Here is a 22855-nt window from a genome sequence, read left to right on the forward strand (position 1 = left end):
TGATAGTAGACTAAGTATTCCAAACTCTATAGGCAGAGTCTTTGTTCTCCACTAGCACAAGAGCAGAGCAAAATATATATATATATATGCATTCCCATTAATCCCCACCCCCATTTTTTGGTAGTGGTATTAATTCACCCAAGATGACTCTTACTATTCGACTATGTCCCCACCAAAGTTCATCTACAGGTATAAAACTTTTTCATACCCAATGCAACAATACTGAGGCACAACAATTCCAAAGTGATTAGGTTATGAGTTTTCCCCTTGTGAGTGAGAATGAACTATTTACTCTGGAGAAGATTACTGATGAAGGCATGAGTTCACCTTCTTTCTCTCCCCTTTATGAATGAATCAGTACTGTTGTTACTGACAAAGAATGAGTTTGATTTCTGTTCTGTCCCTATTGCTGACTTGTCACAGTGTGATGGCTTCTGACATCTGTGACAGGGCAAGATAACCTCTCGCAAGGTGGCCATTTGATGGTGGCCTTTCCAGACACCAGATCAATGAGTACAGAGAACTTGCATTGCTTGTAAATTGTATAATCTATGATATTTTGATTCTGCAAAGCAAAGGTATCTATGTTGTATTTTCACTTCTCTGACTGTTTTAGGAATTGGATTACATTGATTAATTTACATTTCAGAACAAAATTTGTTCTCAATTTCCTGTCATTTTCCTCATTGTTTATCAGAGGAGAGAATCTCTATAATGGATGTATTATAGACAGAAATTACAAAACAATTTTTTCCTAATACTAGGGACTGAATTCATGCTTTTTCAAGCAAATGATCAACCATTTTAATGGTACCCTGAACCCTTTCATGCTTTTGTTCATTTGTATATAATATCTTGTGCCTCAGTCTTACCAGGACTAGACCACCACCTTTCTATACACCACTATGGACAGTTTGTTGTTTGTGGTGATACATTTTGTTATGGACTTTATCCATTTCTCTGGGAAAACTATTTACTCAACTGTGAGTGACGAGATTCTAGGGACTACTTGACCCCCATTTTTGCCATCTATATTGCTTTCCTCCCTCAGTGTGTCCTACACTTTTTTTTTGCTCTTTGTATCAATAAGGATCAATTTCCTCAGTAGGGATAATAGCATCAATTTTCTTTTCAATTTAGTCTGATAGAATGGAAAGTCCAAATTGTCCAGACTATCGTCCTGGCTTCCAGTTCAATGAAATCATTAATAGCTTTTATTGGATTGTTACCCTTGGAGGAACCATACTGTGTCTATCTATAAAACTAATTTCCACACTAGGATGCAAAACTTTTATTCATGGATCACTAGAGGTAGCAGTTTAAGAAATGATTCTCTCTCACAGATCTTTATCCAGATCAGAGAGGTCAGATTGCCATCACATAGGGTAGACTGTTCGATGACCTATAACATATTCCATATCCTTTAAGATCACAAAAAGAAAATAAAAATTAAATCATCCAAACTAGCAAGAGGATTCAATTTTTAAGAGAATCAGCAACCAGAGACAGTCATTGATGGTATGAATCATCATTGGCAAAATTGTTACTTAGAGTACAGAAGTGGCATTGTAATGAAAGATCAAATAACAGACAAGAAGTGCTTCTGTCAGTAGATTTAGACTTTGGTGATGCTAAGGCAGATGGCAACAGTAGGTTGACAGTAGGGATTTTGACATTGATGATTCAGGCCCCCATTTAGTGTTTTGCTACTGAAATTCAACCTGATTATCTCTACCCACGAAAAGTGGAAAACCAGAAAGAATCATGTCTCCAAACTAAAGCCAGACTTTTGTTATGGAAATTAACAGGGAGGTGGACCTTATTTAGTTTTTTAGGTAGCGTGTACTTGATAATATCTAAGGGGAGAGTAGTCTGGTGTAGACTATCAACTTACTGGTTCATGAGGAAAATTGAAAAACCAGACTTTAAGGGTGTATGCCAACATTCCATCATATGACAATGCTTTCCATTAAAATGCAAGATTTATGAACATCACAATACCAGACAGGGGTACAAAATGAATCATAAAGGGCTGGAAAGTAGCCCATTGTTGACACATTAGACAATAAGAAACCAATATTGACATCTGGGAACTAAACTGAGAATAAACAGCTAAGAAACTACACAAAATAGCTGATATTTCAGACCTGATGCTGATTTATCCTGCCAGCGCACATTTGACAAGCCATTATCAGCCTCACATGAAACAGAGCTATAGGAGTAAGGCCTGTGGGTCACAGGCCGGTGTCCATGGCAACAGGCAATGCAGACCTTCTTGTACTTCAGCCTCCAGAAAGCCAAAGGCTATCCAAATCAGAACAAATGGAGGTTATTCATTCAGAGTTCAGCATCATAAGGGAGTTAGTGTTGTGTTTTATGAACATTCAGAGCCAGTCAAGGCAATGGGAAAGTTTCATGAGGAAAACCTGGAGGGTGTATGTATGCACATTGGACAGAGGGTGTTGGCATAGTGATGCTGGATATGGTGTAACAAGGAGTGTGATATGCCATCCCTTTTGGGCTTTCAGTTGACATTTCCTAGATCATTACTTGCTATTTAGTTGTAGAGCTCAAACCCAGCTTCCCATGCATGCTAGGCACAGTGTTCAACCACTGAGTGACACTCCCTATTCTAGATTATCCTACTTTGGAAATGAAGAAAACGATTACAGCAGTTGGCAGTGATTTTTTTTTCCAAGTCCAGCCCATTACAGAAAGACTGCTGCTGAGATACTGGCTTCTCTTTCAATGATGTTTGCAGAAAATATTGTAGTCGTTGTTGTGTGACAATCAGCAGTCAGATCATTGTATATTTATTTGGAAATAGACTTCAAGGAATCATCTCAGAGAATTCCCAAATATCCAAAAGGGCAGGCCCATCCAGATACAAGAAGCTTTTAGAACCCCAAACAGACCTGCCCAGAAAAGGACATCCCACTACCACATTATAATCTGTACAGGATCAATAGAGACCAAGGAAAGGATCCTAAAAGTGGCTAGGGAGAAGAGAACAGTCACCTACAGAGGAAAGCCAATCAGAATAACCACAGATTTCTCAACAGAGACCATGCAAGCAACAAGAGCTTAGAGGATGTATGTTATGCCCTAAAGATAAATAACTACCAACCAAGAATACTATACCTAGATAAGCTCTCATTCATAATTGAAGGAACAATAAAAACCTTCCACTCCAAAGAAAAGTTGCAACATTATGTAGCAACCAAACCAGCAATACAACAAATTCTCAAAGATGTTCTACACATTGAATATCAACACAAACATGTTACTGAAGAAAAACAGCACCTAAAAATCATACCAGTTAATTACGATAAGAACCAATAAACCACAGGCCCTAAAAATTTTTTTAAAAAAATTGGCAGGAACTAGTAAATATTTTTCAATCCTAACCCTCAATATCAATGGTCTTAACTCTAATTTAAATCTTAAGTTTGTGAAAAGGATGATAAAATTAAGAGTCTTCAGTTCAGACTGTTTAAGTAAAGAGCTACTTTATAACAAAATATAATTTAAGAATTACTTAAAAAGTAAGGAAGAAGTAGACATAGCAAATAATTTTCCTAGATAGAGTTTTTAAACTAAAGTCAATATTCTTTATCTTTCCTCCATTCCTTTTCCTGTCCCCTCCTTAGCTACTTAGGAAGTACGTTAAATTGCATATCAGAGAACTGACATTCATATGGACACAGGAAAGACTGCAGATGCCAACAGGAGAAACTAAATCTATACAGGGATGATGTTTACTGCTTGTGGTGGATATTCTAACTCAGAAAATTTACAGAATTTTTACAGTTTACTTCTGTAAAGAGTGTGTAAATAAATTGTATTTCACATTCTCCCTTACTCTTGTTTTCTAAAAGAGTTGCAGTTATAAAAGGATGATCACATTTTCTTTCTAAATTATGATCCAATTATATTAGGCTAAAATACAATATGGTTTCCTGCTACATTACTAAGGAAAAATATTGCCTAAAACCAGACTCCAAAAATTGGTCATTTTGATTTTCTGAAAATTAAATCACTCAATTAATATTGCTCATTTCCATCAAATTTGCATGGATTTAACATTCTGCTAGAAACTGTAAAATGACAACTAACATATATTGGATTTTTTCAGTCAGAAAAGTTATATTTAATTTCAACAGTTACAATTTAAAATATGTCATAAATATCTCTCAGATAAAGAAGTAAAACTTAAAAATAGTATATTCTCACCAGGCATGGTTGCTCACTCCTGTAATCCTAGCTACTGAGGAGACTGAGATCTGAGGATCATGGTTCAAAGCCCTTGAGATCTCCAATTAATCATCAGAAAACTTGAAGTGGCAGTTCTTGGCTCAAAGGATAGGGTGGAAGCCTTGAGCTAAAGAGCTCAGGTACAACACCCAGGCCCAGAGTTCCAGTACCATGATCTATAACAACAACAACAACAACAAAAAGTATATTTTCTTCACTCGGGTCAAAATAATTTAGCATTTTTACAGCACTAATTAAGTGTAATATGATTTTTTGCATATATCAGATACCTATGTACGTAATTTTTAAACCAGGGGAAAATACATTACCTATATTCTTTTGTACTTTGTGTCTAACAATCAAAAAATTCAGTACACTACAGATTCCTGATTTCCTGTCCATAAGGTTTAGATTTTAAGCCAACATAATTGTATGAACTCTTTTTCTTTATAATTATCATTTTCTTTGCTTTCATTATCATAGTTCATGACAACTAGAGTAGCAATCATATGTAATTTTCATAATTATAATAATTGCAACTCTACCTACCTCAATTTACATAACTATCTGTGTAAGTTACCTATGAATTGTTGATCTGATAATATGTAAAAACTGAAAAAGACTGTGCTCCCTTGCATTTGAAGTGGCAGCAGAAGTTGAAATGAATTAGCAGGTACCAAAGTGGCTCATGCCTGTAATCCTAGAATCACAGCTGGAAGCCAGCTCTAGCAGGCCCATCTATGAGAGATTTTTTCTTCAAATAACCAACAAAGTGTCAGAGTAAGAAGCATGGCTCAAGTGATAAAGGGTCAGCCATGAACAATAAACCAAGTAAGAACACTTTATTGTTATGTGCCAGTGTCAGTTCAAATAACCATGCACGCCTAGACATGTGTACATTCACATATATACAAAAAAAAGAAAAGCCAGATTTTAAGGAATTTTGAAATTTTCATATCAAATCAAATGATTGGTGTTTGTCAAGGCAAAGACCTATGGATTGAATGGAGGCTCACTCAAGTCAAGTGCTCTGAACTGCAGAGATGCATGGAAGAATATTGTTCTGTTCCTTGTCCTCTTTACTTTTGTATTTCATAAGTCATTAGCCATAAAGAATTCTTGATATAAATTGTTTCTTTTTGTTTCTGGACTTATTCCAAAAGCAAGTTATTTAATTGTTATTTTACTTAATTATCATGGTGATATACAAAGGGGTTACCGCTGCATACATGATGTAGTGAGTATATTTCTTGTTAGACACTGTTACCCTTCCCATGTTATTCTCCCACTTTCCAATATATTGTCTTGTGTGTATCGCTGTTACTTTGGTTCACCCTTTGTCCTTTGTCTCACCATTTTGTTGTTCCTCTTTCCTTCCCTAATTCAAAGAAATGTATATGTAAACTGAATGTATATTAGCATAAGCAAGAAAAGCACATATATTGCTTATCAAACTAAATAAAACTAAGCAAAAAACTGTTTTTAATGATGAAATTCCTAACACTGAAAATGATTGGGTTTAAAAAAATTTTAAAGCTTATTATGTAGATATAATTATTATCCTAAATGTATCTGTAATTATTTGCCATATTGTCTAAAATAAAGGTGTGGAATATTGTATCTTGAAAATTACAAGCTAAATAAAAATAAAAACAGATAATAAAATCTATTGTGAATTTTTTCTGCTAGTTGTATCAGTAGTTGCTTTATGAGACTGCAAACTCGTCCGTGTAAAATATCTATTTATTGTAGGGAATAATAATAAAATGATATGCTTAGGATATGTTTATTATTTAGCAGAAAGTATTATTAGTTTTAATTTCCTTGTACCACAGTTTGAACTCTAGATTTTTATACTTGTTCAACTTCTTTGCCACTTGGGTAATGTCTTTAGACAAGCCTTTTATTCACTAATTGGACTTCGAGTATCAAAGACTTTTTGCCAATCATGATCCTGCATTTTGCAGCTTCCTCAGTAACCAAGATTACAGGCATGACTCACCAGCATCTGACTTTCAGAAATCATTATAAGGGCTTCATGCTTACTTAATTAATTAAGCAACAGATAACTCTACTTACATATGAGTAAGATTTATCTGCAGATACACAATCATGAATCAGTTAAAAAAGTAGAGTAAAAAATGTGGTTTTTATAGGAACACACTTTCATCTATTGGTTCCTACCAGACACACACTGCATATTTTCATATTCTTTAATTGTTAATTAAGATTTATGGAAAGATATGTAGATCAAGTCTAGTTTGAATTTTTTAAAGAGGTGAAATACTTTACTGAGTACAGTTTTCAAGTACCTAAATAAAAAAATATATAATTAGCAATAAAAATGCCTAGAATTGGTCAGGTTAAGAAAAAATAGCATGGGAGGTTTTAACTGAAGCACAGGCCTAAAATATCTAAAGATTTTGCTGTGTGTGTGTGTGTGTGTGTGTGTGTGTGTGTGTGTGTGTGTGTGTGTGTGTATGTGCATGTCTACAGGTCCTGTGGCTTGAACTCTGGGTCTGAGTGCTGCCTGTGAGCTTTGTTGTTCAAGGCTCATGCTGAACCACTTGAACCACAGTTCCACTTCTGGCTTTTGTGGGTTTTAATTGGAGAGAAGTACCAGAAAGAATTTTCCTCTCAGGCTGCCATTGAACAATAATCACTAGGTTTTAGCCTCCTAATGCCTAGGCTTAGAGTCATGAACCACCCATGCCTAGACATGGAGTTTAATTTTAAATTTAGGTATGATTTCTAGGCTGTTGGGACCATTCTAATACATTCATGTGACACATGAATATAGGTTTGATTGAACTTTAGTATGCTATAGTAGTTCTTGATTGTGCTTTGCAAACTAGAATTGGTTTCATCATTACAGACACCAGTATTGTGATCTTTCTTTATTCAAAGATACACCAGGATACAAATTGTGGATGGGATCCAGAGTTTACGATGCTGTGGGTAACTAGTATATGTGATAAAGTGTGAGACTCGCTTTGTATATTTACATTTTATAAAATAAAGCCAAATGCTGAAATGAAACACTGTTGTTATATTTTCTTCTAATTTTATGTAATTCTCTGTTATAAATTATATGATTCGTCTGTTGATGCTGCTTTTTCTTGAATTTGCAGGTAGAAGAAAACATAAAGAGAAACTTCAAAAATTCAAACGAAATAAAAATGTTTGTGGCCTGAATATAACAGGCAGGGCTTGTGTATGCAAAGAATTAGTATGCAAGGTTTCTACACATTGTGTAAATCTGAAATATTTTACTTCAAATCTGTCATTTATCTAAAATTAAGTATGAAAATATATGCTTATAATTTCCAATACAGAACTTTACTGGCCTTAGGCAAAAGTAACAAAACAATGTAATGAGTTGTTTAATTTTGTTTTCTTTTTGTAATAGGGAAATTGATAAGAGAGAAATTTTTATGGAAGAATTTGTCATAAAAGAATCAAAATATTTTTGATTATTACTTTAACATAAATGTCACACGAATAATCAGAAGGAAATATCAGTTAATTTGTGAATTGTTTCCATTTTCATGTTTATTAGCCACAATGCAAGCCCCCCCCTCACTGTTTTGTTTGGCTAGTTTTCTATAGTTTAAAGAATGAATCAGTTTTAGATTTTGGGTATAAATTCTATTTTAGCTAACTTGGTCCAGTCAATGAAAAACATCTTGAGCAAATCCTCCAAAAACATCTTTTAATTGGAGAAAATTTTTCTCAGCAGGTAATACACGATCAATTATTCTATCTTTCCACAGAGAATATGTAGATTTCAGAACAATTAAACATCCTCAAACTAGCCTTAATGACAAGTATCCTTTCCACAGAGATTCTGCTGATTAAAATTTACAAAATTGTTTTACATTATTTTAGCATTTTGTTTTAATAACATCATGGATATCTGGTGTTAAAATCTTCATATTCTTATCTAGATTCATAAGAACTTTGGACAAAGGCCTAACTTCTGAATTTGTCATAGAAACAAGATTTTCTATTGTACATGTCCTTCAAATTGTCAAAAATGGATTAAGAATTGACCATTTATTTAATCTACACAATAGCCTCCTGTTTTTGTGATTCAAGAATTGTAGAATAAGAAACCGTAGAATGAATTTTCCTCAAACTGACATATGAGAACTTCTACTTGAGTAAGTCTGTGGACAGATAGATGTATTTTTGTTCCATTTGGAGGAAAGCAACTATTTTCTAATATTACATATGGAGTCCATTTCCATGTTGTAAAGCCCTAAGGTAGTTTTGGAACTCTTGCTGCTTATGATATTATAGTCTAATTCAAAACCTTTTACCATGAAAAATATCATACTGTAAGTAACAGAAAGAAATCCTTGAAACTGAATGCATTATTCCATTTTTAGTCCAGTAGAACATTTTTCTAAAGGAAATATGTTTTGTCCATATTTCTAAATAGGTAACTTACTTGATTTTCATCCCTTTATCATTCTTAGTACAATCATCAAATCATCACGGAAAAAGTCTTATTAAATATAGTTCCAATAAGGAGAAGATGAATGTCTCCAGAAAGTCGAAGTAAATTGAAATGTGAATTCGGATATCATCAAATATACAGTTAAATGACTAATACTTCACTGATTCTTTGATTGATCTGCATATTGAAAATGACATTTTATGAAACAAAATTTTCTTACTAGCAATTTTATTTTGTAAGTTTTCTATATTTTTGTAATTTGAATTCAGAACTTCATCCTCTCTAGGGTTATGTTCTAACACTGAAGCCAGCCTCCCTTGGCTTTTTGTTGGTTATTTTGTAGATGGGAGTCTCACAGACTTTCCCTTTCTTATATCTCTGGATCTAAGACTCGAGTAATTGAGACTATAGGTGTGAATCACTGTTTATAAGATGTCACATTTTGTCCCATTACCTTTAACTTGTGCTCTTGCTTGGGTTTGGGGATTTTATTCTTGGGGGGGATGTTATTGTGGATTTTATTGATTTCTTATTTCAATTTTAATGACTTGCTTATGATATGCCTAGATTTTCCTTTCTTCATATTTAGTTTTCAGTTTCCTAATCCTCTTACATTTAAATAAAAGTTGTTCACCAAAATTGAGTAATTTTCCCATATGTCTTTTTAAATATGTTGTCTGCTCTTTTGAGTTTTTTTTTAAAATAAGAATCCCACTTTATGTATCCTGATAAACTATCTGGTATCAGTCAAAGATGTCCTTTGACTTTCCAATCCCATTTACTTCTTAGACTGCATTGTCTCCGTTGATCTGTCTTCTTGAATTAGGAATACAATCTTTTCGTTCAAATCTGCTGTTCATTTCACCTTTTTTTATACTTGTTTTTTTATTGTAATTAGTAAAAGGGTTACATGATATTTGCCAGATACAAGGTGCATTAATTCACATACATTGATACCCTTTCACATGTCTTGGTACCCATTACCCTCCCCACCATGTTCATTTCACCTTTATCTTTTGACCTGAAACCTCAGACATCTTATCTGATTCATTTAATTTTTTTTCTCAAGAGGAGCTGGTGTCTCATACTTGTAATCCTAGCTATTCGGGAGGCTAAAATATGAGAATCACACTTCAAAGATAATCTAGGCAGGAAAGTCTGTGAGACTCTTATCTCTAATTGACCACTGGGATGCCGGAAGTGATGCTGTGGAAAAAGTGGTAGAGCGCAAGGTTAGGATTTGTGCTGAGGCCCAGAGTTCAAGCCCCACAATTGACAATAATTTCTCTTTATAGTACCAGGTGCAGCAGCTCACACCTGTAATCATAGCTACTCAGGAGGCTGAGATTTGACGATCAAGGTTCAAAGCCAGCTTGGGCACAAAAGGACCTGAGACTCCTATCTCCAATTAACCTCTAGAAAATGGGAAGTGCTGTGGCTCAAGGATAGGATGGTAGCCTTGAGCTAAAAGCTCAGGGACGGCGCCCAGGCCCAGAGTTCAAGCTGTACGACCCACAAAAAAAAGTCTATCCATATTCTTTTTTTTTTTTTTTTTTTTGGCTTTAGCTCAGGGCCTGAGCAACATCCTTGGACATTCTGAGGGCCAGAGCTCTACTACTTGAGCTTCAACACCACTTCCGGCTTTTTTCTATGTATGTTTTACTGAGTAATTGAACCCCGGTCTTCGTGCATGCTAGGCAAGTTATTTCTTCAATACATTTTCTTCTAATTTTTAACACATTTATAGAAATACTAAGTTTTTATATCACACATTCAAGACAGGTATCTTGCAAGGAATACTCTCTAATAATTGTTTATTCTTCTAAGAGCCTCAATGTCCTGGTGTTTTTGCCATAATATTTTTGTAATATTTTGAGGAAAACTATATTTTGTGTCACAATGTGATTATATTTGAGTTAACTTTTCCATAGAGTTCATCATAATTATTATTATTACTATTATTATTATCTAACAACTTTTCTAGAATGGGTCTGCAAAAGCTTTTGTTTTGTGCCACCACTGAAATATTATCTTGATTAAGCTTAAAGTAGGCTCTTTTTATTTAGACAAAGTCTGTTGGATGTTTTGGGAAGCATTGTTTATTAGAGATAGAGCATTTTTTCATCACTACACTTCCATTTTCAAACTTTTCTTTTCTTTCTTTTTTTTTGCCTGACTTGTGGCTTGAACTCAAGACCTGAGCACTGTCCTTGGACATTCTCAAGGCTAGAGCTCTACCACTTGAGCCACAGTACCACTTCTGGCTTTCTCTGTGTATATGGTACCAGGGACTCAAACCTGGGTGTTCATGCATGTTAAGCAAGCACTCTACCACTAGGCTAAACTCCAGTTCCCCCAAACTTTTCATAGCTTCATTCTCTGCTTGCTACAAGACTTAAATTCCACCAGAGTGAAAGAATCAGTCTTCTCAGTAATTTGATAGAAAATTTTCAGCTCTAGATTAATACATGACTTCTAGAGTCAGTCCTGGAAATATGTATACACTGTTGGAAATCCTCCTCCATTCCCTCTATAGGTTTTCTTTGTAAACTTGGTATTTCTTTTCAACCTTAACTGTCACCACATCTTATACCCCGTAAAGTTAGTCCAGTCTGTGCATGTAAAAATTAGTCTGGAAATGACGCTATAAATAACATAGATTGACTTCTGAAAATGGAGCTATTTTGCTCAGTGAGCTTCAAGGTTAAATCCTGAACAATTCTCTTGGATGGCTGGAATTTCTTCAGTCTCTCTCAATGGCCTTGAACTTGTTTCCTCTATCAGCTTTATGTGATTGCTAGGTTTTGAGACTGCTGCTTTGCTGGAAGGCGGGAGGATAGTGTTAATCTAAATTGGAGCACCAAAAATATTCATCACTCTCCAAGAGTTAACCTTTTTCCCATTAGATAAGTATTTCACACTTAAAAATTGTTAATAACCTTGAGTTAATTAAGAAATGTTAAAATATATGTGTAACAGGCTATGCCTTTTAAAGCACTTTGTGAAGGAAAATACTTACATTGCCATTTTAATTTCCTTAACATTGATTGTTTTTTCAATAAATTTTTGCAGAAGATACAATGTGTTTTTCCTATAATCTATTTTCTCTTTTAGGCTACTGCATTCTCAGGACATTCGATATCATTTCTTAAATAATATGAGACAGTAAGGCAAGAAAGTGCCACACTATTATGGTCATGAAAGACTAACCCTAGATAATACTATGGAACTCCTTTTCAGAGCAAGGAAGGCACTACAGCAAAACTACTCATGAAATAATGGTGCATTACACATTTTAATTGGCACTGGTCACATTTCAGTGTTGTTTTATCTTTCATTTTGCCCCTTCCTCAGTTTTAGAATTATCCAATTGTCTATAACACAAATATAAAAAAACAAATTCATTTGGAATTTAGATGCAATTTTCCATGTATTCCCTCCGTTTCCATTTATGCTGCTACGGTAAATGTCTGCTCAATTTTAGAATTTGTATTTCTAATCTTGCAGTTAATGTGCATATGAAGGAATTGCTTTAATAGATTCCTTTCAATTGGGTTGGATTGTAATCAGATGTAATTTCTGGATCATATATTAGTTCTGTTTTTAGTGTGTAATGATTATCCATGCTATTGTTGGCTTGTTGGTTGTGCTAATTTACAATGCTAAGAATATATTCACTGCCCAAATTTCTTCTCATCCTTGACCAGATCCATTAAAACTCATCTCCTTTATACCATTCTAACAAGTGTGATGTGACATCTCATGGTAGTTTTAATTTGCATTTCTCTTTGATTAGATACGTGGAAGATTTTTCATCTTATCCGTTGGCCCTTTATATTTCTTCTTTTCAGAAATTTCTGCTCCACATTTTGCTTAGGATATGATCAGGTTCTTTTCCACCATGAGATGTTTAAGGTTTTTATTTTCTGAATAATAATCATCACATATATATGTAAATATAACTTGAAAATATTTTCTCCAAATTGAAGGCTTGTTTATTATTCTATTAATTACCTTTGTCATGAAGACAGTGCCAGTATGTTTCCAGTCTTAAATCTAGCTTCATCACTGCTTTCTTAAAGGTACCCCCAGCCTTAATGGAGACTCCTATTTCCCTTTTGATCCAGGATTCTTGCCATGCATATGGTCATCCTGTTCCCCCCTCCCCCTTTTTTATGGCCTGGCCATGATTTCAGAGCTTTATTTTTTATCCCATTTTGGTTTTTGTCAGTAATTATCTTTGGGCTAGCCTTGCAATCCTGCTTCATTGTTTGCTTCTGTAGACATTATAAAACTCTTATATTGGGGCCGGGAGTGATTGCCCAGCATGCACCTGGGTTTGATTCCTCGGTACCACATACATAGAAAAAAGCCAGAAATGGTGCTGAGGCTCAAGTGGTAGAGCTCTGACCTTGAGAAAAAAAAACAAGGACAGTGCTCAGGCCCTGAGTCCAACCCCAAGACTGGCAAAAAAAACAAACAAAAACAAAAAACAAAAAAAACCCCTCTTTTATTATATGAAATTCACGGAGTGACTTGCCTAGTGTAATTTCACTTTGCCTCAACCAACTATAACTTTTATAATAATTTAAAAAACGATAAAACCAACAAAGTTTCAGTGTTTTAAAAAATGTGTTTAGCTGCACATTTTCAAGGACACACAGATCTGGTTGAAGCTCATATTTTTGAGTTCTCCTTGACTTTTACATTATACTAAGTATTTGACCATTAGAAATAAGCTTGGGGGGCCAGGAGTTTGGCCTAATGGTAGAGAGCTTGCCTAGCATGCAGAAAGACCTGGGTTCGATTCCTTGGTACCACATACATAAAAAAAAGCTGGAAGTAGTGCTGAGGCTCAAGTGGTAGAGCTCTAACCTTGAGAAAGTCCAAGGACAATGCTCAGGCCCTGAGGTCAAGCTCCAAGGCTGGCCAAAAAACAAAAAAAGCTTGCATTTAAAGAAGAGTAAGAATATTGTAACTGTGAAGAAAAAACCCTGTGCACTCAAATGATCCATTTTTAATTTAAAAAAAGCCTGTACAATTCTACTTCTCATAAACTACCAAATATCAGAGTTAGAAACAGGAATCAGATAACAGGGAGCCATTCTAGTGAGATGAACAAGAGCAAAGAGACCCTGACTTTTCACCCAGTATTATTAATAGTAACAGTAATAACAATAATAATACCATGATTAAAATGTCAAAAAGCATCTTAAAATGATCAATGATTCAAAAAAATTTCTTCATAAGTCAAGAAAATAACAGAAAAAAATGAATTTTAAAATGCTGTGTGAATTTAGAATAACAGATTGTGTTATAATAATGTTACAAACAATTCTTAAACAGAAGAAGAATGCATGATATATGTTTTAACCGAATCACAAATGTTTTGGAATAAAAGTAAGATCTTACAATAACAATAAGATGTTCCTCATTACCAATAAAATGGTGGACATAGACTAATTGTGCTGGCTTTATCTTTTTATTTTATTTTTTTGCCAGTCCTGGCAACTTAACTCAGGGCCTTTGCACTGCCCTTTGGCTTTCTCAAGGCTAGCACTCTTCCACTTGAGCACAGCACCACTTCAGGCTTTTTTCTATGTATGTGGTACTGAGGAATCGAACCCAGTTCTTCATGCATGCTAGGAAAGCGTTCTACCACTAAGCCAACCTCCCGGCCCCAACTTTACCATTTTTGTAGAAAAAAATTTTATAGGCAACATGGCAACTCAAATTAAATCCAATTTTAAAATCACTTTCAGTTAAATCTGAGAGTATTATATTATTGGTAAGACTGAAGCCAGTGCTAAATAACTAATTAGCTCTTTGACCTTCAGCCCAAGTCTCCTCAAACAATGTAATGTTCAGTAGCAACTATTATTAGTGTTTGCAGATGCTAGTAGGACTCTCAGCACTGACCTTTTGGAATTATTGAGAAATGAAACAAAATAAATCTTGCTCCTAGAAATTCTAAACTGTCTTCTAGTTCCATGACCTTATTTGATGTCTGATCCTATCACCCTTCCTGGGACCAAAAGTCAGGGCTTCCCACTCAGCAGAAAGCAGATCATTTATTTTCTTAGCAGGAGATCTCTCCCATATCATTAATGATTCATGTAGGTCATGTTTATCAGGGCCAAATCTTTCCAAGTTTTCTGTGCCATGAAGCACCAACTTCTGCTTTACAAATACAGTCCTGCTATTTTTTTATGTGACATTATCAGGAGTGATAATTAAAACACTATTGTCTTCTTAATCACTTAGAAATGAAAAGGAGAACATGAAGAAAAGATTAAATACAACCTCATGAAGAATAGTCATGAAATGAACACTAAAACTTACAATTTGGCACCAAGAATCACAAAAAATCCTGAGGAAGTAATTTGAAAGCCTCACTGGTTGCATTGTTATTGTCCCCATTTTTATAGCTTTTCCATCTTTACAACTTTAAAGGCATGAAGATGCCCTGTATTTATAAACTAAGTTGCTGAATGGCAACTCCCTTGTACAACTCCTTAAGATTCCAAAAAATGAGTGCTGTGAGTTCAAGGGGAAGGGGTGGACAAATAAAGAGAAGAAAGGAAAATGTAGTAAACATTCAATGTATATCCTACGAAATTAAGAGAAGTGAGAGAAGGTGCAGGTAAGGCAAGACTTGGCAAAAATGTTGAAAAGGATTAAATTGATCAAGATACATTGTTTTTATAAATTGATTTGTTAAAAGAAAAATCTTTAGTACAACTACTTGAAGATAATAAAAAAAATGAAAGATATACCTCTATCTATCCTTCCAAAGACTTTTCTTGTGGATATCATTTTTAATGTTACTGTAGGTATTTCATTGCAAAAATAATTCGTTAATGGACAAGTTTGAAAAAATAAATTAATACCACTATTCATTTGTTCTTTATACCAAAAATCATATTTTTAATAATAAAATTTTCTTTTGTATATTCATCTTTTAAAAATTACTGTAAATGTGATGTACAGAGGGGTTACAGGACATGAGTATATTTCCTTTCTGTGTCATACCCTCCTTCATTCTCTCCCAGGTTTTTATCTCCTAACCACCCTCCCTCAAGTTGTATAGTTCATTTATATTCCTTTGTAAATATACATTTTCATTTATTTATTTTATTTTTTACTTTCTGCCTAATCAAAGCAAAACCAGAGACTAGCACTAACATAGCTATGAAAATTATACAGTGCATGGTACTCTAAGTAAAATTCTATGTATAACCTGACATATGCTTCTACTTTTAAATTTCCAATTTTTCAAGTAATTCTGTAGTAACTATGATTATGACTATGGATACTTTTCCATTCAATAACCTTCTCAAATCACATGGCTTTTCTTAATTTTCATGCATAAAGATTATTTTGTAGCAAATCTTCACTCACTGAAGCATCACAGTTTTCATTACTCTATCAAAATTAGATCAATGGATTTTGTTTGCTTGTTTTATTGGTCATGTTTGGTCATTATGACTCTGCCAGAATCACTCTCTATGAGTCCTATAGAAAGGTTTATTTATAACCAAGGGTAGTCTCACAAACATTTTCCACTTGGAAGCTTCTAATGAGAAAATGCTCAAGAGATACCCTGAATTATTTGATGTTACAGCATTAAAATGCTATGTCTCTAATAAGTATATGAAAACAGTCACATGAAAATTGGAGATGATAACTTGTAACAATTGGAGATAATAACAAGATAAACATACATAGACTAACCACATAACAAATATGTGTTTTCTTGCTAGCTATAACATACCTTCATGAAGTAACAATAAAGAAAGTTTGTTGAAAGAAAAATGTTATCAAGGAACACAAATATACAAAATAACTTTACAGTACATGGTAGTTCATGCCTGTAATCCTAGAAACTCAGGAGGCTAAGATCTGACGATCATGGTTCAGTGAAAGTAAATGAGACACTTATCCCCAATTAACCACCAGGAAACCAGAAGTGCCTCTGTGACGCAAGAGGTAGGGCAGTAGCCTTGAGCTGACAAGCTTCAAGACATCACCCAGGCCCAGAATTCAAGTACTATGACCAAAAAAAAAAAGAAGTGTAGTTGTTATTTTCCTTCAGTACTATGTTATGTTAAATGTGTAAATATTGCATATTACAATTTAAAATGGGAATACGGCCATACATTACAGCTTTTTAAATGAATTTATAACGTATTAGGTAAATTTACTTCATGTGCTTTATTTTGACTGTTAGGTTACTGTTACTTTTATTCTATTTGAGATAGGATTTTCTTGAATGGAACTACAACACCTTCAAAACTTTCTATCTACAGAATAGTTTTCCTTAGATAAATTAATTCATGTAATAGAAAAAGAAACTGCCAAGTATACACTCAACTTGTTTAGCTAATGGCATTATTATTATTGTCATACTAATGCTTAGGCATTGAGACAAAGAGGATATAATTTATGATCATATCTAACATGTATTTTAAATGAATGAAAATAATGGTGAGACCACAGAACAACCGTTTTGTAGTATAACAGCCCAATAATTAAGCCATTTCTTCCATAAATTATGTCATAAACTATATTTCTGTGTCATAACCCATTAACTTTAACTCTTTTCCTTAATAGATTAGTGGATATTATTTTATTGTAAATGATCAATTTGTCATAATAAAAAGAATCACTTTTCTCCAAGTCTATTAAGAAGCTTATTAATTATTCTTGTCCTTTTTTACTTTTTGTATCATTCCTTAATTTATTTTTGCTTTATTGTGATAAAGATGATACACGGTAGGGTTACAGTTTCATAAGTGAGGAAATGAACACGTTTCTTTTTGGATGTCACCCTGTCCTTTGCTCTCTCCTAGTTTTCTCCATCCATTCAATTATTCCTTTCTTAAAAATGTATTTAAACCAGGCACCAAAGCTTAAGCTTGTAATTCTAGTTTACTCAGGAGACTGAGGTCTGAGGATCCTGGTTCAAAGCAAGCCCAAGAAAGAAAGTTTGTGAGATCTTTATGTTAACCACTAAAGAGCCAGAAATAGAGCTTTCACTCAAGTGGCAGAGAGTTTTATGCCTTGAGCATAAAAACTAAAAGATGGTGGCTCTAAGTTCAAGCTGCAGCACAGTTGTGCATGTGTATACACACACACACACACACACACACACACACACACACACTAAGGACATTAGAAAAGAAAAAAAAAAAACAACACTAGATGAAGCACTCCCAAAACAGTATCAATTTTTTTTAGGCACAGACATTCTGACCAGGAAACATGTAAAGAACAAGCTGACATGTTTACAGGTTCTGCCTGCAGATCATTAAGAAATGCAATCACACTGTATATTTGCAGTGATGTATGGAGTTGACTGAGTGATGACTTAGCCCAAATATTAGCTGCCAAATGCTTGGTGTTTCCTGCCTACTATTTTAGGATGCCTGTCAGGAGGTGCTCAATCCCTTAACAGTTCCTAATACAAAATCTTTGTATGAGTGTTAAAATAGATCATCTAGGGAAAATATATCCCAGAAATTTCATCAATCATAAGGAATGTATTCTCTGACTTTCAATTGAAGTTTATTCACCCAGCCATTATTAGAATTCATAAGGATCATTCATTTGTGTGGTCGAACCACGATAATTTTAGAAGTAAACAGGAACATAATACTGAGTGTGCTAGTCAACAGTCAATGGATGAAACTTACAATGCCCTTTAATGTTGCAGTGGATTGAGCTCTAGGACAATTTTTTTCCAGATTGTAGGCTTTATTTTAGATTATGAAATTATTTTTGTTTATAATGTTATTGTATGACAATGCATTATGGATTGATAAGTATATTCAAAGTTTTTCATTTATTCTTTCTAAATTTAACAAAGGAGAAATAACATATAATCATATATTTACAGAAAAATAAATATACAAAGGAACAGGAAGTGTGAAACAGAGCTAATAGGACATTTCTTGAATGTCACAAAACTTGATTTCAGCATTAAGCAACATTTCTGCTTTCAAATACTTTTTTTTTCAAATACTGGGAAAAGTAAAGATAATTTATTATTTACAAAAGAAGTCAACTTACAGGGGCCGGGAGTTTGGCCTAGTGGTAGAGTGCTTGCCTAGCATGCATGAAGACCGGGGTTCGATTCCTCGGTACCACATACATAGAAAAAAGCCGGAAATGATGCTGAGGCTCAAGTGGTAGAGCTCTAGCCTTGACAAAGTCCAAGGATAGTGTTCAGGCACTGAGCTCAAGCCCAGGACTGGCAAAAAAAAAAAAAAAAAGAAGTCAACTTATTTAAAGAGCTAAGTATGCTTATTCTGTGTGATTCAATGTTCCCATCAATTATTTGATTTTTAAATTGTTTTAAGTTGTTGAATGTTTTGAATGTTTTTAAATATGTGGTTAGAGATAAAGAGAGAAAAAGAGCCCTGGGAAATATGACAATATGTATGCCATAATATAATTTTCTCAAATTTTTTGAGTCTACACAGTTGGTAATCATTCATTATGATATTCCATGTTTTCTCCATCTAGCAAGTGGACGTATATAGATGATACTCATGCATTTGTATAATATTGTGGGACTTTTATAATTGAAAATGCAAAATGAACAATATAATTTTCTTTAATCTGTAACAAAGTTTAATCCAATTCTCTGAAGACAAATCTCACTTTGAACATATGTAGTTTATTAAATATATCAATTATAGGCCCCACTCTGAAAGAAACTACTTTAGTACAGGCTAACACCCCACTTAATGAGATCCTCCATGGATTTTTTTTATTTGAGAAGTTTGTAAATTGTTGTTGTGATCATTATAATCAGCACAGAGTAACCCAAACATCAGGAGAAGGAAACTATATTTACTTACCAAATTTCCATGATATTTTCCCTAAGTCTGAGACAAATGACTTAGCCAAGAAAAAGAAAGCAGGCCTATGTACACACATATACATACTCACATAAACACACAGTCATACAGATACCTAAAACCATATGAATTATGAAGGACATTAACCTGTCAGATAGGTGCAGAAGAATAGCTCCTAGTTTTTTTTTTTTTAAAGGGACTTGATATCCTTTTTCATGAGCTCACAGGCTTGACTTAGCATGCATGAAGGTGACAAATAGTCAAGTACATACACACATACACTCATGCAAATGAAATCCTATTTCTATATAATTCTTAGAGAGGAAATCCTTCTAAAGTCTTCTTTATATAGCACATTGGATTTTTTTTCTTTTGCATATGGTTTTTCATTTTAAAAAAAGAAGATTTTCCATACGGTCTACATCCTGTTCCCATGGCAACTGGAAATGGAATATTTTCATTGCATCTATGGCCCTATACTTAGTCCCACTTGATTTGAGCCCAACCATAACTTTCACAACATTTATTGTTACATTTCAGGAAAAGAAGAATTGTGGAAAGTAACATTGTTCTTTCCTTCAAATGCTTTCTTTCTTGTTATCTTTGAGGAAGGTTTTCTGCTTTTCCTCTGTCTAGACAATACCATGTGAATGCACAGGTTTAATTTATTTTTCAATTCCTTAATTTATTGTATTCTTCCACATACCATGGTTTAGTTATTTAAATTGTAAAATACAAAGGAAGGTATGAAGTGTGAGACACCCTAGAAATAAGCATTACCCATGGGAGTTAAGGATGTGTAAAATACATGAGCATAGACCTCATACAATCCACTTGTTGCCTCCGGATATATTTTATTTAAAATAATTTGTTCATTATTGTTATTGTAAAGGCAATTTACAGAACAGATACAGTTATGTAAGTCAGATAAAGTACATTTCCATTTGGGCAATGGCATACCTTCTCTCATTCTGTCCCAATTTTCCCCTCCTAGCCCCATCCACAAATTGTATAGTTCATGTACACTATAGTGTCTAGTGAGTGCTACATTTGTTCGTCATTTGTCTCTCTATTCCTGTCCCTTCTTCCCCTCCCAAAGACAGATAAATGAGCAGACAGGATGCAGAAAAAGAAAAACAGCAACAAAAAAACCATGTTTCCATTTCCTGGAGGTCATTTTCATAAATATTTTTTTATGATGAGATATACATAGATATTGTCTTTCTGTTCCTACCCTTTGGTCTCACCATGTGTGAATTCAGAATCCTGTAAAACTGATCATGATCCAGTGAATTTCAAATCTAGCTTTTGCACAAGAGAGAAAACATATCTGAGCTTGACTTACCTCACTTAACAGGATTTTTTCTAGGTCCACCCATTTCCCTGAAAATGATATAATATTATTTTTTCTAATGGCTGTGTATGCGTTAGGTACCACGTTTTTTAGTCTGTAGGGCATCTGGGCTGTTTCCATAACTTGTCTATTGTGAATAGTGCAGCAACAAACATGGCTGTGCAAGTGTCTTTACAGTATTCTTTTCTGGGTAGATGCCCAGGAGTGGAATGGCTGGTTGTAGAGAAGGTCTGTTTTGAGTTATTGGAGGAACCTCCAGATGTTGTCCAAAGTGATTGCACTATTTTACATTCCCACTGACAATGCAGTCGTGCCCCTAAAATAGAGTTTAGAACCTAGGACTAGCTGGTTTTCTGGATAAGCTAAGGTGTAGTGCAAATGGAAGAAAGCAGTAGCTGTTTCCACAGCTACTCCAGTAGCTACTTTGATAGCCACTGGAGGGAATGATAAAGACTTGAAGACCACCCACTTCCTATCCCAGAGAACTGTCAATCTCTGACATGTACATAACTTGCCCGGAATCTTTATTAGTACGTTATGACTCCATTAGAATCCATTCAAAGCTCTTTCTGTGAAAAAGGTCCTCTCTTCAAGTGAAGGTGAAGGCAACTCTATAACATCATATATTTGATAGCAATGGTACAAGCAAGTGTTTAGGCACAAATTTAAAAGAAAAAAATAGAGATATTTCCAAGAGGCATTAAGTGCTCTGACCTATTAAAGAAAATGGGAAATTATGCAAATATGATACCCTCAAAAATTAATCAGAAAAAAATTAGAAAGCTGCTATGGAAGGCCAGTCTCTGATAGGGATTTTAATTGTGAGAAAGGCTCAGGCAGGAAGATGAAACTGAGAGACTACTGTGGTATGAAAAAAAGAATGTTTCCAGCACCTCAAAAAAGACTGGATTATGGAAATTTAAGGAAATAACTGTGAGATTATATTATTCCCAAACCCATGAAGATGTTCTACCTTGGGTGTTGTTAAATTGAGCAAGAGTAGGAGAAAATGACTACCAAGTGTGGTTAGTTAAGGAAATATCAAAGTTCAAAATTATTTCTGGAGTAGTTTTTACACTAATTGGTACATTTTTGGATCTGCATACTTAAAAATAACTTTAGATCCAAATAAAAAATAGAGCAAATGATTTCAGTTTTATTTAATTTTTGCATGACAGGCTCAAATGTTGGCAATATGCTACTTGGGAAAAGAGATGTAAAGTGCAGGTTTGCATTTATAATAAATGGTCTGCTCTGATGTGATAAAAGGCACTCTTGCTCAAATTTACCATTAATTCTCAGCATTGTGCCTTCTTTGAGATGTTATCCATAATGAATCACAAAAAAAACATTTTATCAAATCTTTAAAGCTTTCAAACATCCATATAACTCATACTAAAAAGCCAGCACTTCAAAGTTCTTATAAAAATTGGAGTGCTTTAGTGATTTTGTGCAAATTCCTTTTGCATCCCTTCTGCTTATCATGGATTCTGTAGCACATTTTCATTTGCTCAGTTTTCAGTGTTATCTTTGTTACCTTCAGCAAAGTACAATGACTCAAGACAACCTTTACCAGACAGCAAAGAGAGACATCTTAGATACAGGACAGGAGAAACAAAGCCCAGAATATCCTCTGTGAAATTCTTCATGGGAACTTAATAAAAGTTCACATAGTTAGATAAAGCCATCAGACTCCCAATCCTAAAATGAGAAAGAAGGGAAGAAATGCTTTAACTATTTTCATAGAAATATTAAATTGGTTAAATGACATACAAAATTAGTACTCAGTACGTTTAAGTACACATAAAACATTGTATCTTTATGTTTTTGCAACATAAAGATACACCTTGCACAATTTATATTATACATCACTTCTTTAATAATGCACTGTTTAAGCCAGGTGCAGTGGTTCCTAGCTAC

The sequence above is a fragment of the Megascapheus bottae genome, chromosome 4 (assembly GCF_031878675.1).
Source record: "Megascapheus bottae isolate mThoBot1 chromosome 4, mThoBot2.hap1, whole genome shotgun sequence".
Classification (NCBI taxonomy): domain Eukaryota; kingdom Metazoa; phylum Chordata; class Mammalia; order Rodentia; family Geomyidae; genus Megascapheus; species Megascapheus bottae.